We start from the raw sequence: 13687 nt of genomic DNA on the forward strand, positions 1-13687 counted from the left end.
GTTGGACTAGTCACACAAAAAAAACGCCTCAACCACGAACAGGAGTGGATATGTTGTAAAGAAAATAAAATAAAAGCAATGTTGAGATAGGAAGAGTTGATAAAAGGAAGTGCTTCACACCTTCCTCATCAATTTCTGCTGCCATATCACGTCGATTCATTTTGGCAATTTATTTTTACTTCTATGTAAAAAAAAAAAAAAAACTTCAACTTTTGTCAAGCGAAAGACGAGACTGACACGGCGACAAAAGATCGGATGCGCCCCCGCTGCCGATGAACCGCCCGAAACGGAGCGTCCTAATCCGCCGGTGATGTGCCAGCAAATCCTTTCACAATGCCCGCAAACATGGCACGCACAAAACACAATTCACGAGCGCCAACATCAATACGTATGTGCCGGACCAGATTTAAACACAGGCAGGGGAAAGAAAAACCCAAACCAAACAAAAAAACAAAAAACATCTCTCTTCATCTCCCTTCAAGTGAATGCCCTGAGATCAGCTCTTGGCAGCCTTTGCAACGCACACCGTATTTGGAAGTCTCTGTGCGAGGTGTGCGCTGTTGTGTTTGCAGGGATGCTGCTGGGAAGAAGCTTACCTCGGGCATACCAGCGAAGCAGGAGGCATCCAGGATGTGTAGGTATACACGTTGCATGAAAAAATAAAAAAAGAGAAAAAAGAGGATTTGTGTTCAATTTAAACATGTTTAGAAGGGGGTGGGGGGGGGGGGTTCGGTTGCGACGGGCTCCTGAATCCCCCTACGTTCATGTAAACATGGGCTGCAGCGAGCGGAGGAGAGTTGTTTAGCCTGCCGCCCACGTGCCATGTAATGCTTGAATTTGAAATTCTTCTGGAAGTGACAGATTGGGTTCACACACTGTGCTGGGAAACAAGTTACAGTCATTATCTAGTTATACAGAAGCCGTGGTGATAAACTCAAACTGCTCTTTGGGTAGTTCCTCTCGTTTCGAGACCATGTAGCGCGCGCACACACACACACACACACACACACACACACCCCTACGCACTCGAGCGCAAACACGCACTGGAGTCTGTTTGCCCTTTCGTGGCATTTTCGTTAACACATTTTTGAAATGCATCTATAAATATTTAAAGTCAAAAACCCACAATAAAGTCATTTGGCTTATTTTGAGGACGGCATGTGTTGAAAAGTGGGGGAAAATATTTAGAGTGGTTTCTGACTCAAAAGGTTGCCGAGTGTAATCTGATATATTATTGCCTTAAGTGATGAGGTCTCAGAGGTTAAACACTGAGCTTTTAAAATAGGAAAACAGTCGGAGAGTCTCGGTGTCCAGACCTCAGCTTAAGGTTTTCACCAGCTATTTTGACCTGTTGGCAGCATGTAGATGCAGTTTCAAGGTGAAAAAAGAAAAAAAAAAAAAAAAAAACGCTGTAGGTGATTTTTGAAGTATTGATAACAGTATCTGATAGTAGCAGTATGGGGATGTGAGATATATTTCCAGTATTTTTACTGCATGTTTTATGAAGTAAGGGACTTGTTCCCCTCCCCCTTTGTTTTTTCCGTTCTGTGAAAAATTATTTTCCCCCCATATAGATTTCACCTCCGTCCGTCGATCCATATATTGACACGACCTGCTTATCTTTGTAGGGTCAAACCGTGTGTGTGTGTGTGTGTGGGTGTGCGTGTGTGTGTGATGGGGTAAGAGAAGGTGAGAGTGGATTTCTTCTGTTTATACTTTCTTGCGAGACATTATAGATTATCAAAAATGATCAATTGCCTGATTAGATATTCATTGCTGTTTTCAAATGTTGGTGTCATTGCAGAGGGGAAAAAAAAGCTGTCCAAAGAAAAACAAAACTAGCTTTATGTGAAAATGTATCTTTTAAAATGGATTAACTGTAATTAAACAAGAAAACTGAGCTTTTTTTCCTTTTTTTCTTTTTTTTTGCTTCAGCAAGATCTAATCATGCAATAAATCACTTACACACAACTTTTTTTTTAACCGTCCCGCAGTCTTAGCGCGATGCTATGAAGGACCGACTCCGTAGAGACTGAGCAAAGTGCGGCGTTCAATGGACCCCATCTCTTACAATTGTGGGAAGATTAACATGCAAATATATCACAAAGCAATACATGATCCATTAAACAAGACAAAGCAAACAAAAAAAAATACGAATAAAACATCTATCAGCTGGAAAGGGCTTAAAAAACAAACTATTCATAGGGTTTGAGACTCCAGTGACTCAACAATGAGTGCCATTATCCACAAGTGGAGAAAACATGGAACTGTGATGTACCTTTCCAAGAATGGCAAGCCAACTAAAATGACTCAAGAGCTTCTTGATGATTCATCAAAGTCACAAAAGAACACTTTTGTTGTAATCTAAAGCATATTTTTTGACAAAGGACCAGGTTTTGATAGCTGTTTAGCTTTAATAAAGAAAATCGTCATTTGAAAAAAAAAAAAAAAAACCTTTTGGCGACTCCTCTGATAATCATTGTCTGTGTTTTTATTTGAGGATCTGAAACATTTTAGTGTGTCACAAAGCAAAGTAGGGAAAAATCGATAAAAGAACAAATACTTTGACGAATTGCCATCGGTGGAAATTCTCTTTTCTTACAAAAAAGAAAAACAACTATGGAGTTGATAGTAAAAATATTGATGGCTGTAATGGTCCACTTTGTTTACACTGAAAGCAGCGAGCTGGAAAAGCCACATTGGGTGGGAGTTTTACGAGACACCAAAAGTTAAGCCAACGGCGACACGTTTAGTATCTTGCTTTAACCGGCGGCGAGCGGAAAAGCGGGGAAGAGATGGACGGATGAACGATGAACGATGGCTCCGTCACGTCACAAGTTGTGAATCTGAAGTCGACTCGTGGCAGCATAGATCATCTTAATCCCTGAGTGACTGCAGATGGAGCAAGAACACGCATGCACGCATACATCTCACCTTGTTCTGCACTCTCCAAACCGCCGCTGAAATCACTCATCTTTATATGAAAAAGAAAAAAAAAAATAATAATAATAAAGCTGCTGCCCCGCTTTAACCACCCACAGGGCTTTGAGTTTAATCTTAATCAAAAGCAGCTGCAGATTATACGCATTAACAACAGATGGATTTTTTTTTTTTTTTTGCATCGAAAATTGTGTTTTACAGACATTTCTTGATTGTTTGCACTTTTTCTCCCTCCCACTCCCAGTGATTTTCTGATTATTACTACCCCGGCTTCTGGTGATTTCATTTTGGTCTTACACACATTATCTGGGCTTAAGACTCGCTGACCAGTTTGGAAAAGAAAAAAGGAAAAAAAAAAAAAAGCCACTGTCAAAACCTTTCATTAGCATCAAAGTCCTAATCCACCTTAATACAAACATGCAGTAATCCCCCCCTCCCCTACCCCGGAGCATCCCTCCTCTTGAAAAGACTATAGCTGTCGACGCTCATGTGCTCTGGCTGAACTCCGCGTGTGGACAAAGCAATTTGTTTCTAGTGCATCAAGGGAGAGTTGGCATGTGGAGGGCGGGGTGTTGTTAGAGGATGCAGAAGGGTGAAAGACTATAGAGCGGATAAAAACAGATTTATTTATTTTTTTTGCAAAGGATTGCAAAAATGAAGACAGCGTGCTTTTTTTTCTTTTTTGGCAGTTTGGAGCTTTGATAGAAATTCCCCGAGTCAGAGTGTTTATTCTTTGGCAAAGGTGATAATAGGAAAGCGGGAGACAGAGAGGGCGCGAGTGGGAGTGCAACAGACGCCATTGTATCCTCCGCTGGATATTACGCAACCCGAGGAACAGAGTCTTCCCTTTTTTTTTTTGCGATAACGTGTGCATGCGTGCGTGCGTGCGTGCGCATCGGTCCGCGCATGCAGGAGATCATTTAAATTTAATCTAATGTACCAATTGTGTGAATAGGGCAAAAAAAAAAGAGAATCATGAGAGAGGGAGAGAAGAAAAAGCATAGTTACCATCCAGATGGCAGACTTCCTAATGAAATGCAATGCTTACACATTTTCTTCTGCACATGCAGACACACAACACGCATGGGAGCTGAAGAAAAAAAAAAAAAAGACAAACTGCTAAAGAAATCTGTTGCTGCTGATGAATTGCGTTTTTGATTTTTTTATTTTTTTTTATCATATCGGCAAAACTAATACCGAGAGCAAAGGCAGAATCATTGGAGCAATATGAACATTTCCCACCATTTTCAGAGATGAAATCTCTTGTTTGTGTTGGAGTGAAGACGAGGGTCGCAGACTAATGTGCTCCCTGGGAGAAACTGAAAAAAAATAAAAAAAATTCAACGATGCAGGAACTACTGACAAACAAGTTGTTTTAAATCAGGCAAAAAAAAAAAAAGGCAAATGTTCACAACCCACTCAGTGACACCAGAGCGAGATGCGTGTGTAGACTGCAAAGGTCTGCCGGACAGGGGTCTCTTTACTCACCCTGACAGGCACGGAGCTGTAAAAAATTGCACCATATTTCCTCTCAAGTCTCGTCTGATACTGGGAAGAGCTATGTTTTAACAGCTGCCTCGCCATTTCCTCTCTCTCTCTCCCATTCCCCCCCCAATCCCCCCTCCCCATTTCAACTATATACAGTACATGTCTATATTTATGTATTTATGTAGCGTGAGTCCTTGTGCTGGGTGTTGGCATACTGTTTTTCTTCCACTCATCAGCAAAAACAGCTAAATCAGTATTCTTTTTTTTTTTTCTTTCGAGGAGACGGAAAAGACAGGTGCTCCAACTCCACCCCCTAACCCCCCATTTTCTGTTCCGGATCGGTCCGCACCCCCATCCAGTGCTCTTGTCGCCGTTGCTTCTCCTCAGTCATCTTGTTGTAATCAGTTTATGCAAAAAAAAAAAAAAAAAAAACCTCCCCTCAGATGTGATTCGCAGAGTAATCAGCTTGGCTTCTCACTGAGAAACGTTAGTTCTGGCATTTTGGGGCTCGCTTAATTGAAAATTTGATTCCGCTGCACTCGATGGCCGCTCCCAGCACGCGGAGCTCGGATGCGGCCTCCACTGTATCCAATTAGAAGCCAGTCATCTATGATGACAGTCCTGTGTCGCCGGGGTGGGAATGGGGCGAGCACAGCGAGGGGAAGCTGCAGCCGCCTCAGCAGCTAATAATAGATTAATAACTCCGACGGTGTCTGTGAGCGCTGTTGTGTTGCCATGAGATTTGGTGGGAAAGTTTCAGCCGCTTATTGAAGGGATAAGTTTGTGTCTAAGTTACAGCAGGGCTATTTTCCATGGGTAGCGGATTTTTTCCACCACGGCACTCATAGTGCTAGAGTCATTTTTTTGCTGGTTGTATACAACAAACACAACAAGGGACAGGTTTACATTTTAATAGCCAAATAACCATCTTAGAGCTACATCGTTTTTACTCACTCTGTTGTATTTTAAACACTTTAGGAAAGGCATCTGTATTATATCCGCAAACAGTTTTAATATTACCATTGTAATTGTTATAAAATATTAACATATTAATTAATGTTCCCGAATCCTCTTCATTTTCTACCTCAGAGTGTTATTTACCGAACCGGCTGCAAACAGGAGTTGCACAAGCGCAGATTCCCTTCAGCGTCGAGAAACACAAGCTAATGACTATAAAGGAGTTTATGGACTTGGTGGCGAAAGATGCTTATGAATTCAGCTGAAAGCTGGTGATGTTCGGGAACCGTGCTGAACAAGAATTTTGTGCTCCAGAGTTGTTGGCTACAAATAACACCTGCCAACTGCACAAGCTGTTTCCTGCAGGATCTACAAACAATAATGACTGCTATTTTAGCAGCAACAGTGTTTTGTTAATGCTGTTGCAAATTCCTTTTATGAATTCAGTTGAAATCTCATTTTCTGTCAACTAGCCGGACAGGTTGTTATGTGGGGAATTTTCAACTTTGGATTATAACCAGATCAGATGAGCTGCTTCATGGAGGATAAAAAAAAATACTAGTTGTTTGTAGAAGAACTCAGAATTCAGTTGAAGACAGAAATCATGACCAAGCTATAGGCTGACCACTATTTATGATATAAAAACAGTGAATGGTTTTCAGCGCAAAACCAAAATTATTGAATCGATAAATTTCCTTAGCTACGGGTTAGTATTTGGAAATGCTTCATCTATGGCCGAACGGTTCCTCACCTCAAACTGTCATTTAATGACGCTGCAAACAGAAGTTACAGAAGTCGCTTCGTCGATTCAGAAATGCAAGCCGGTTATATTTGAATTAACTCTTTTCATAATGCCTCAAAGTTCGTGGCATCCGTATTCCCACTCATGCGTTACCCCAGACACACCTGTACACAAAATCCAACATAAACTCAATGTCTTCCTCATTCTTGGTTAATTTTTTATTTTATTTTATTATTTTTTTGCCTCAGACGGAAAACTACAAAGTGTTGTTTTACACCCAGCACTATAGGAGCAAAATCAGTCTGGACTGAGCAGACAACCTTGGATATCTAAGGACAGATATTTGCACTGAACATAGCTTGATCTAAAGCTGCTGTCTCCCCCGTCTGGCACGAAGCGACAAAAAAAAAAAAAAAGCTCTTAATGATGTACTTTTCTACTGCTGGAGCAAACAGACCTCAACAGGTATAGATGTCTGAGAGTCGGCTAATTGCATGTCCCTGCTAGAGCGAATTCTGCTGGCGAGGCCGTCACACCTGCTCACAGGAGCCGCCACCAGTGACAATCAAAAGGAGCCGTTGCTAGAGAGCCCCTGTCTAATAACGAAAGTTCAGGTCTGCGAGAAGGCACATAGCACGAGAGAGAGGAGATGTTTGCATAATGGGAAACGGACTGTGTGTCACAGTGTTAATGTGTGGAGTTTTTTTTTCTTTTCTTTTTTTTGTCTTGATACATCCTCAACCAAATACTGCACCCCTCACATCGTCTTAAATGGCACCCATATGCCACGGCAAGAGTAGCAGGGCGCAGGGCGGCTGAGTGACTGCTGTGAGGCCAAATAGCTTAGTGTACTCTGGGTAAATGTCAGCCCTTCTTAAAAAAAAAGTCTCAATCCTCTGGCTGCAGTTCAGGCCAACTGTGCCTTTTATCCACGCCGCGTAAGGCCAGTGGAATAAAGCTGAGCTGTGAGATGAGTGGGCATGTTTGAAAAGCACCGGGTCTCCCGAGGCTGAGCGCGTCCGTCGTATTTATTATTTAGGTTTCTTCCGAGGTCAAATCGGCTTCCCTGAGAGTCTTGGTAAAATTTGAATTATTTGAAATATTTATTTTATTATTGTTTTATATATTATTGACAAAGCGCTAGAGTACAACGAATCCGTTTAAGTAGAGGTCAGAGGTCACGAAAATGGCAGCGCTGCCCATTAGATACAGTGATTACCTACACTGAGGCAAATCAGTCTTTTATTGCTTTTCTGTGAAAATAGGTTTAACTATTCAAATGAGATGCTATTTATGTAAAAAAAAAAAAAAAAAGCAACAACACTGATTTGCATGCATTTCAAGCACAAGAATCTAAGCACTTTATGATGATGCGACCATTTAAATTCTTGTCAGATTTTGTTTGTAAATTAAAGTAAAAGGTTTTTGTTGTCGGGGTTTTGAACCGCTCTACATAAATTGAAAAAGAAAATACACTTTTAAGAGTCTGCTGGCTTCACTCTGGTTTCAATAGTAAAATGTTATATGAATCAAGTTATGAATGGGATACTAGCAAACTTTGGTAATAAAAAAAAATAGATGCAATTAAACTTCAACTTTTATTTAAATGGCTAAGTTTGACGTACTCAGATCTGACATAATAGAAAGTTAACAGTTTCTACTCAAAGTTGATGTGTAGAAGCAGGGGAAAAAATGAGCAAATACAAGAATTTCATCAAGTTTGGCAAAGGGGCCAAATCATAACAGGTCAGAGCATCTCCATAACTGCAGCTCTGGTTGTTCTGCAGTGGTCCGTATGTGTTCAAAGTGGAGGAGCAGTAGTGAGCCGATATCAGAGGCTTGAGTGGCCAAGGCTCATTGATGCTGTTGATGTCGACCTGGCATCCGATTTCCCCCAGAACTTCAATCCAGTCGAACATCCTAGCGACTGCTGGGCAAACAGATCAGAATCTGTCGAGGCGCCAACTCACAACTATTGATGAATCTAGTGCTAACAACTTGTTACAAAATACTGCAGTGAATCTTTTCGGATCTTTTAGGGTCCATGAGTCTGCAGGCTGTTTTGGCAGTAATGAGGGGTAAAATAGTATTAGGGAGATAATCATGTCATGCCTGATTGGTGCATGAGAAAACAAAAACACTTCAGGTGAAATCACCCCCTAAAGACATGGATTTTTTTTTCACAGATATTGGCCATTTAGATGAACTGCAATTTTTTTATATGTGTAATTCTCTTTATTATGCAAATTAGATGTTTAATTTGATATACACTGTTTTGTATGAACATCCAGAAGTAAAACAAAATGCATTAATGGGTCGACCTTATTTTGCTTTAATCAGATTTAATCTTCCAAAAATCTTGGGTATGATTTCCCCCCCACCAAAAAAAAAAAAAGGAAACCGTGCTCATCAGTAACTACAGCCTTTTATTAAAGTTAGATGAAAAACCCAAGTTTTAAAAGTGATGTTTCTAACTCAACCCTGTAGCTGGAACCGTTTCAGGCGGGGAATGTGTGCGCCGCTGACAGGGGAGATGATATAGCGTCTGTGGCAAGTGCTGCCTGACAGTAAATGTCTTCCCCCTCCTCCAGGTTTACAGTCGTAAATGGATTATGGACCACGGGCTCGCTCCTCAGCAGCCTACACACACACACACACACGCACACACACACGTCTGCTCCCAGGTTCACGTGTCGCTGTGGAGAGAAGAGCCCATAACCGGCATCCTCAGGAGAGCTGCTGAGGCGTCTGGTTGAATGCTAGCGCGTCACTAATCGCGTTAGCATCGATCATACGACTGCCCCGGCTTTGACCTTGCTGCTCTCCTTTTTCTCTTGGATCAGAGGTGCAGCCGCCGTTCGCGTTAAAGACTCAAAGCTAATGGTGTCAGCACATTAAAGTGGCGCTAATATGTGGAAGCCGCGTTGAAGCCGTCGCTCAGCAGACTCCTCGGTGCGTCTAGTAACCATGGGGTTGTTGAAGCTTACATGGTTTATCCCACGAGTCAGCGCCGATACATGCCGGGCGCTGTCGTGGTTACTCCCCCCCCCCACTCCTGTCCCCGCTTCCCTCCTTGTAATACGCTAATATGCATCAGAATTAAGCCCGAGCCTCTGTAATGAAAACACCGGAATTAGCCGTCAAAATGAGGGCCTCAGTGAAGGGAGCTGCAGAGAATGGCAGGAAGAGGTGGGGGTGGGGGGGTTGCTGATATTATGAATTTAATGTTTCTTTTCATAAAGGCAGGGATGAGGTCGCCACAAATGATTCCCCTCGACATAAGTCCGGGAAATGAAGCTTGCTCTTTTCAGAGTGGATAATTAGTTAGGCTGACAGTCGATCCCCATTTGTGACACTGATTTTTCTTCTTCTTTCCCCTTTCGCTCTCTCTCCGTCTCTCTCTAGTGTTGAACTATAATCCCTCCTTTGAGGACGTGGAAGTGACTGAAGTATTTTTGTCCTTCTAGAATATTCCGGCGACTATACACATCGGCCCCCTTGTAATTAGCAAGCATCTGACGGTGAAACCGAGAGCCCCTTTGACCTCGGTCCCGAGATACTTTTCCGTGCCTTTGCCTCCTCGCGTTTGCCTCCGCGTACACAAGGGAGTCAAGTTAGGATGAGTAAGCAGTGTGGCGTCATCGGAGCACAGGGCGTACCCTCGTCACCCTTCACCGAAACGCAATGATTCAGCGTTAATTCGAATAGTGCCGCCGCGTTTGACGCGCAAATTCGATCGCCTTTGAAAAGTTATCCTCACCTCTGTTGCTTTTTATTTTTTGTATTTTTATTTTCCGTAAACTGCCAACTTGTTGACTGTCTGCGTCCGCCGATGGTTATCACAGCTGATGATGCCCTTCCCTGTCAGGCCGCGACCCCTTCCACTCCCACTGAATTATCATCTGTCAGGGGCAGCGTGAGTAGAGGGTAGATGGAAGAGGGAGGGGAGAATACACAGAAGCAAGGGACAGAGAGAAGATTTGGCTGGGTGCCTCCGAGGTGTTTAATTGTCTTCATTGATGACTGCCCCACCTGCTCGCTTGACACAAATTTCCCAGCCGAGGCGTGTCATGCATACGCAATAACTCATACACTCGAGCACTTGGGGATTGGGGGGGAGATTTATTAAGACCCGATGAGGCTGAGTTTTTAGCAGAAATTGCACTCATAAAGTTGTAAAGAACACAGCATAGGGTCCAAGAATAATGAGAAAACAGATTTTTGATTCGCAGCATAAAAATGAGATCAGCATAAAATGCAATCACAGCACATACGACAAACCATAAACAATAATTAATTCAGACAATCGGGGCGGGTAACTGCAGTGTCCTCCTGAAGGGACGTGGGAGAAAGGTGAGTGTCCAGTGAACATGGGGGTCTTGAATGATACTACCAGCCTTCTGCTGGAGTGCGCAACTGTAAATGTCCCTAAGGGGAGGCATTGTAATCTCATTTGATTTTTCTGCTGCCCTGGCAACTCTAGCAGAGGAGCAGCTGATCCCCAGCAGTAGTTATGGAGGTACTTAATCAGCGGAGTCGAAGGAGGCGGGCCTGGCAGAAACATCTGGCAGTGGACCTTCCTCAACTAGTGTGAGATGTTTTGTGGATCGTTTGAGGTCAGCTGAGATGTGGACCCCGACAAACACGGAGGTCTTCATCCTCTCTGCCGTGTCCGTATTGGTGCAGAATGTGAAGTCTGCTTAGTTATTTTCTAAACTCCATTACCACCTCTTGTGTTCAAATGCTTGCCCTTCTTCATGTAGGCTCATCCGCTGTTTTAGCTGATCGGTCATATGATGCTGGCAATCATCTGCAAACTTGACAATGGTGTTGCTGTTGTTGGGAATGCTTAAACTTCCGTTTGCGAAAATCGGAGTAGAGGAGAGGGCTGGTGGTACACCCCTGTGGTAGGCTTGTGATTTGCATGTGAGTGGAGGAGAGCCGCTTATTCACCCAGACGTTTTTCCTTTTCGTCGTTTTCAATGTCTCGGATTAATTGCGGATTCTTGAGAGTGATTGAATTAGCTAGTTCTAGTGGGGGTCAAACAAATGATGTAACGAGAGACATGGCATCTCATGCCTTTGACCTTGGCCTTTCACTAGTCCCCTTCACCATAGAAACGATTCCGAGAGGTGCTCGGGTCGTTTAATTTAATTGCAGGTTGCAAACGGAAATGCCCCCGATCTCCAAACAAAAAAGAAAAATTCCAGCACCCCTGCTCTTGTTGTAACCTAGATTTGAACATAAAGACATTGCCCAAAAAAACAAAAAGGGAATTTTACTGTTATGAGGGGGGGAAAAAATAGCACGTCAACACATCAAGATCCTTCCCACGTCTTTTCTTTCTCTCCTAGGGATTTGGCTCTGCTGCAAAACCAGAAAAAAAAAAAGAACGAGAAAAGTTTCAATCAGGACTTTAAACTATTCAGGTCTGGCACTCCTTCTCTTACCCCTTTCACCCTCTTTACTGCAGACAGTATGGTTTGAAAAGGTCAGCACTGTCTGTCGACTTCATTTGAGGGTGTCTGAAGACCCATTTAGGAATGATTTTAACTTCAAATGTGCTGACCTAGACGCCTCTGGTCTGCCTGAGTCCAGGGTAGCAAGCTGTGATTCTCCCTGCTCACTCAGGCCATCTCGCTGCATTAGGCTCTCACCCTGCTTGATTCATTTGGATCACTTTCACAGAGAACTCTGAAAGCCCCAGTAAAATGCTTAAGCAGGCTAAACACCACATATAAAATTTAAATAGGCCTTTAGCTCACATGTGGCCTCTCTTTTGTGTGTTTTATTGCTGCGAACTCTGTATCATAAAATTCTTTTGGTATTAAAGCTCAAATGGAAAGAAATACAGCAAGTGTTTGCAAAGGTGTTTGAACAAATAGGCCTTTGATGAAATAAGTGTTTGGCCACAGAAGATGGAAAGTGTTTGTGTTTTTCTTTAAAGCTTACCTTGTATTTTCAAATCTTAGATATATTTCAATTTAAAAATATGTTAAAATGCATTACTTTTTAGCTTTTTGGCTAAGAAGCTAAAATTAGTCCTTCTACATAGTCAGTTTTCATTCACAAACTTCCAATTTCCCCTTGAAGAAGATATTGTATGTAAAACATTTTTGTTAAATCTCCTTAGCACAGAGCTCATTTAAATATGCACTCCATTGAAGTTTCAAACCTGACATGTGAAATAATGACTGCAGAGGTAAACTTCATGTTTTCAGCAGCATGTGAATCATTTATCGTATTTGCTCTTCTCCATATTTTATTCACAAAAAGCCATCACGCCAGGGATTTATTATTTTTTTTATATAGAATTCATTGTAGTGCACCACAAATCTCACCTCCTCGATGTCTCCACCCGATAGCCGGGTACGACACTAATCGTTCCAGACCGGTATGGAGGTGCAGACAGCGAGCAAAGGCGTGACAGAGGGATCTGCAACGGAGGATAGTGGGGGGGGGGGGGGGGTGGGGGGGTTGTAATGGAAGGAAATGAGTCAAAGGGAGAAAGTCATAAAATAGCCAGAGGTGATCCCGTTGGCCAAAGTGGGCCATTTGTGTGTGCCTGTTTATGTTTGTGTGGCGGCGGTAAATAGATGTCAAGCCCTATCATCTTTGCCAGCTTAACGAACCATGGCACCCTTGCTAGGCAAGGCCGTGAGGGCACATGGGTTAGAGCTTGTTACGGGAGCCCCACAAACACTCGCGGATTCCCACACAGATGCTTCTCCCTTCGTGCCGACATGCTCTCAACATCAGGAAAAATAAAATACATAAATATGTCTGTTGTCCACAGTAGATGCTACTATTGCCTGATGCAACGTTCTTGAACGAAGCCCTTTCCAGTTTCAGTGACAGGAAGTGAAAAACTCCCACACTTGTGTTTTGGCTCATGACCTCAAGCCCACGGGTATGATTAAGCGGAGGTAAGAACATGACCAGTGCCTTCTCTTTAAACGTAAAGTGTCCTTAGAAAAAAGAAAAAAAAAAAAGAGTTTCCAATGAAGCTTGAGCACATTTGGCTGAAGCATACTGTAAGTGAGCGAGAGTGTGTGTGTGTGTCTGCTTTTGCGTGGAGGACGCAGGAAGTGTCCTGCCCCACTTCTCTCCTCTTGTATCTTAGTGGGAGTAGAGAGGGAGTCTGCTGTCTGTCCCTGGCTTTAAATAGCCGCTCCCACCCCATGGGGGGCCCCACCACTGTACGCAAGCAAAGTCAAACTCTGTGAAACAGCGCACATTCTTCGGCTCGTTTACCCTTCAAAACACCGAAAGGGAGAGTGTGTTGGGGGAGTGAAGGGGGAGAAGCCCCATTTCAGATATCATTTGTGCGAAAACATCCAGAGTTCCAGTTTCTGAAACTGTCAAATCGATACCAAATCAGCACCTTCCTTCATGTCCCTCCCTCACTCATCCTCGAAACCTACAACTTCTCGATCAAATCCTTCCACCATTTGCTCAGTCACTCAATCTAACTTTTTCTGTTTTTCCGCTCTCACTCTACTCTCTCTGTAGAGCACCAACCAATTTGCAGGGAGTAAGTTAGAGAGGACGATATGAAT

The 13687-nt window shown here is 43.0% G+C and overlaps 1 protein-coding gene and 1 long non-coding RNA gene across 7 annotated transcripts in view; one reads left to right on the forward strand and one right to left on the reverse strand.

The window, feature by feature from the left end:
* pcdh7b (protocadherin 7b) overlaps positions 1–13687 on the forward strand; it is a 127856-nt gene that overhangs the window by 77843 nt on the left and 36326 nt on the right. The window lies entirely within an intron of this gene.
* Positions 189–7094, reverse strand: LOC108167213 (uncharacterized). Its single transcript, XR_001777575.2, has 2 exons — positions 6281–7094; positions 189–6240 (listed from the first exon to the last, which is right to left on the reverse strand). It is a non-coding gene; the product is annotated as an uncharacterized LOC108167213 (long non-coding RNA).

The sequence above is a fragment of the Poecilia reticulata genome, chromosome 18, assembly GCF_904066995.2.
Source record: "Poecilia reticulata chromosome 18, P_reticulata-male-v2, whole genome shotgun sequence".
In the NCBI taxonomy this organism is placed as follows: Eukaryota; Metazoa; Chordata; class Actinopteri; order Cyprinodontiformes; family Poeciliidae; genus Poecilia; species Poecilia reticulata.